Source organism: Nannospalax galili, unplaced genomic scaffold (assembly GCF_000622305.1).
Source record: "Nannospalax galili isolate Female #2095 unplaced genomic scaffold, S.galili_v1.0 scaffold1895, whole genome shotgun sequence".
Classification (NCBI taxonomy): Eukaryota; Metazoa; Chordata; class Mammalia; order Rodentia; family Spalacidae; genus Nannospalax; species Nannospalax galili.
Window position 1 is genome coordinate 400,989 of NW_008336020.1, and position 4,931 is coordinate 405,919.

Here is a 4,931-nt window from a genome sequence, read left to right on the forward strand (position 1 = left end):
GGGGATGCAGGGGTATTGTAGTTTTGCTGAGCGGCCCTCTTGGGCCAGTTCCTTTCTCCAACCCTGTTAGAGTTTCAATGTGTCTGCCAAAGTTTATGTACTAAAAACTTAATCCTGATGCAATACTGTGGAAACATGGGACCTGTAGTGGGTGATTAGGTCAAGAGGGCTCTGGCCTCATGAATTTTCATTCATGAAAATTTCATAATGTCGTTGCCAGTCTGGGGGTTAGCAATCATAGATTAGAATCTAATAAAAGGATGGGTCTGGTCTTTTTCTCTCTCTCCCCACTTCTGTCACTCTTGCTCTCTCTCTCCTACTTTACACATTGGGATGATGCAGCATGATGGCCCTAGCCACGTTGGGTCTCCTGAGTTTCTAGCTTCTCAAATGGTAAGAAACAGATTTCTGCTTCTTAAAAATTACCTGGTCTCAGGTATTCTGTTATCACAGTACAAAATGTACAAAGACAATCTGCCTGGATCTTTCAGCAAATCTTTCATACACATAGACTTAAAAGTCTATTAGGCAACTTCACTCCTCATAGAGCCTGCCTGGGAGTGGCTGCCTTCACAAGGAAAACTGAGATTTCAGAATGACTTCAATCTTGACTTCCACTTTTAAAAACCTTTCTGCTATATCAAAATGGACTGTCAGATTTTCTGTAAGACCTCTGAGCTGTTTTTCCCAACTACAAGCTGCCCCAGCTGCCCAAACTAAATCAAAGAAGACCTTAGCAAAACCCAATGTAAAGAATATGGTGGTTGTGGAAGGTGTCCGCATTCCATTTTTGCTGTCAGGCGCTTCGTAAAAAGACCTGATGCCACATGACTTGTCTAGAGCTGCACTTTCATGTTTGTTGCATCAGACCAATATTCCGAAGGATGTTGTTGATTATATCATCTTTGGTACAGTTACTCAAGAAGTGAAAACAAGCAATGTGGCTAGAGAGGCTGTGCACGGAGCTGGCTTCTCTGATAAGACTCCTGCTCACACTGTCTCTCCTTGGCTTGCATCTCTTCAAACCAAGCCTGACCATGGCTGCTGGCCTGATTGCTTCTGGCCAGTGTGATGTGGTTGCAGCTGGGGGTGTTGAGTTAATGTCTGACATTCCTATTTGTCATTCAGGGAAAATGAGAAAAATGATGTTTGATCTCAATAAAGCCAAGACTCTGGGTCAGCGACTGTCTTTACTCTCTAAATTCAGATTGAATTTTCTATCACCTGAGCTCCCCGCAGTGGCTGAGTTCTCCACTAAGGAGACCATGGACCACTCTGCAGACTGACTAGCTGCTGCCTTTGCTGTTTCTCAGATGGAACAGGGTGAATATGCAATATGCTCTCACAATCTGGCCAAGAAGGTACAGGATGAACGTCACCTTTCTGATATTGTATCCTTCAAAGAACCAGGAGAGGACACAGTCACCAAAGGTAATGGCATCTGCCCTTCCTCACTGGAGCAGAGTGGTCAAAACTAAGACCTGCATTCGTCAAACCCTATGGCACAGTGACAGCTGCAAATACTTCTTTCCAGATGGGCAGGGCTTCTGCAATGCTGATTATGTCAGAAGACAAAGCTCTGGCTACGGGTTACAAGCCAAAGGCATATCTGAGGGATTTTATATATGTGTTCCAGGATTCAAAAGATCAGGTTTTACTCAGACCAACATATGCTACTCCAAAAGTTCTGGAAAAGGCAGGATTAACCATGAATGTTATTGATGCTTTTGAATTTCATGAAGCCTTCTCAGGTCAGATTTTGGCTAATTTTAAAGCCATGGATTCTGATTGGTTTGCGCAAAACTACATGACATGCATAGGAAAGCCAAGGCTAGACACCTCCTCTGGAGAAATTGAATATCTGGGGTGGATCACTGTCTCTGGGACACCCTTTTGGAGCCACTGGCTGCGGGTTGGTGCCAACAGATTGCGTAAGGATGGAAGCCACTATGCCTTAGTGGCTGCCTGTGCAGCTGGAGGGCGGGGTCATGCAGGATAGTGGAAGCTTATCCAACATGATTGCTTTGAGGAGACGACCTGATTTCTGTGCAGCGTTCACTTGCACTGGGAAATGCCATTTCAATGCACTACTATGTGACACCTGTAGTTCCCAGCTCCTCTTAGGAAAACAACATTTGTAGCCTTCTGTTAAACACTTTACAGTCAAGCCTTGCCAGCGTTCTGAGCTTTTCAATAATCACAGTTTACATACTTTGGGGGATTTCTAAGTTACAGACTATCACACAGATATGTGTAAGTAGTTGCTTTTGATCTCTTTTGTCATAAAGGCTAAATGAGTGGTTGCAGTTTGGAAAGAGGTTAGCTGAAGTTTGAAATCATCTTTGTAACATTTACAGACTCTCCTTTTCCAATCTGTGTCATAGAGATAATTATTTTTCTATAAAATATAAACCAATGTACCTCAATTAACTCATGGAAAAAAATTAAGCATCACTGAAAACTGAAATATTTAGAGACATAAATACCATGGTGGTTAACTTTAATAAAGTAGAGAAATATTGGGGAAAAAATCTATTAGGCAAATTACTAATTTAAAGAAACTAAGGAAGATTTCATAAAACAAGTCATAATTTTATAATTGTAATTTCCTCCTACTCAGTTTTATATTTGTATTGCATATAATGCACTTTAAATTTTTTTTATTTTATGTGTATGAGTGAATTGCCCCATATACACAAAATAAAATACTTACAAAATTAAAAAAAAACTTACACATGTAAGTGTCCTTATGTTGTGCAGTGCCTGCAGAGGTCAGAAGAGGGTGTCGGATCCCCTTGGAGTGGAGTTACAAACAGTTGTTAGCTGCCATGTGGATGCTGGGAACTAAACTCAGGTCCTCTGCAAAGAACAGCAAACCACTGATCCAGTGCTCCGGCCCCGATAATGCACTTTTTAAAAGAAAATTTGAGGTAGTCTTGGTTCTAACGTGACAAGGTGAGCTTTAAAGTACTTCATAGAAGGAATTGTTTAAGTGGCCAAAAGACAGAAAAAAAAAAAAAGGACAAAGGAAGAGAAGGTGCTAGAATTGACAAACATGTCAACCGGCCATCTTTAAACTGACCATCTTTAAACCGGCCATCTTTAAACCGACCATCTTTAAACCAACCATCTTTAAACCGGCCATCTTTAAACCGGCCATCTTTAAACCGGCCATCTTTAAACCGGCCATCTTTAAACCGACCATCTTTAAACCGGCCATCTTTAAACCGGCCATCTTTAAACCGACAATCTTTAAACCGACCATCTTTAAACCGACCATCTTTAAACCGGCCATCTTTAAACCGACCATCTTAAACCATTTTATCGAGATGTAACTCACATACTGCTTTTCCCATTGTGAATGTAAATTCAATGGCATTAGTATATTTTAATTGTGCAGTCATCATAATAATCCAATTTTTGGAGCATCATCAGCTCAAAAAGAAACAATATTCATCAGGGTTTGATCTCCATCCTCAGACCTCAGCCCTAATCAACTATTAATTTACTCTCTATAGTTGCCTGGTTTAGGCATTGATATGTTGATTTATGCAATATGTAGGTTTTTATACCTGGTTTTTTTTATTTAGCACAATGTTCATTCATGTTGGAGCTTTTTATCTGTTGTTCATGCCTTCTACCGATTGATTACTTGATTTTGTTACTAGGGACTTAGCACAAGGCCCCCACATGCTGACAATCACTCTACCAGTGAGCTACATTCCCTGCCTCTGGCCTGCTTCAGTGTGTACTTCATGGGTCTTTTCTGTCCTTTCCTGTGGTATATGGACTTGATTAGCCAGTGATCTTTGAGATGTTTACTGACTGACTATTTTTCACTTCACCCATACATATTTATATTTTAATACCTGTGAAAAACAATATTTTAATTCTAAGAAATTATTAATTTGGAGGTCTTAGGTACCATGAGGTGTAATTAAGGGAACTACTTGGTACAGGGGAAGATTTCTTTTTTTGAAAAAAGATTTCTATTGACTTTTTGAGAACTATGTATCGTGTGTTTGGTCATATTCAGACCCCTTCCCTACCCTCACCCACCTCACAACCCCTCCCTGATTTCATACAGGAATAGAACCCAAGGGTTTTTATGCTGATTTTTGTCTTTCACTGGGATGCACTGGGGCAGCTTCTCATCTGCCAGTTTGCTCTGCAGCTTACAGGTTTGAGGGACTGAGTCTACCACATCAGGACAGGGAAGGCACAGCCCCAGGAAAGACAGACGCTTACTCACATTTGGAAAGATCAAGAAGCAGCTCGGCCTTGAAATCCTTAACAAATTTTAACTTTGATTTGTGTTCTTCTTTTTTTTTTTTCTTCAGTGAATTCTGATTAGACCATGGAGAATGTTCCAGAAGCTTGGGCCCCACAACAGAGGTCTCCCACAAGGGTGTTCAGCCTCCTCATCTGTCTCATCAGTGCGGTAAGGGGGAACGCAGCATGTTATCGCTTGCCCCTGCATGAAAAATCAGGTATCTCAGATGGAGAATGACAGCAACTGTAAGCAAAGGGTCATGAGTCCATGGCTTATTTGGTGGGATGGGCCTTCATCCATAGCCCGTTCTTTGACCCTGTGTGTTCCAAGTGTAGAGGTTGTCATCTCTTGGGAACCACACATCCACCTGGTTGGGGATTGGAGACCCATGAAGAAGAAAGATTGACTTTCACATTTCCATCTAGGAACCAGCACAGCTGACAGAAGGGAGAATTGGCAGCTGGTGGATAGGAAACTAATGCTGGGCTCTAGGGGCAACCCTCACCCTGACCCCAGGCCTGTGAGCTTGTGAGGCTCTGTACTTGTCTAGTGAGTATTCCAATTCCTATGGGAGCACATCAAATTTCTAATAGTTATACATAATTGGGTATTTTGGGTTACATACAATTTTATCTAATCAAACCACTATGACAGGTGA

At 41.5% G+C, this 4,931-nt stretch overlaps 1 pseudogene; it reads left to right on the top strand.

Annotated features, from left to right (window-relative positions):
• Window positions 1-595: 595 nt before the first annotated feature.
• Window positions 596-2,019, top strand: LOC103732267 (annotated as a pseudogene).
• Window positions 2,020-4,931: the final 2,912 nt, after the last annotated feature.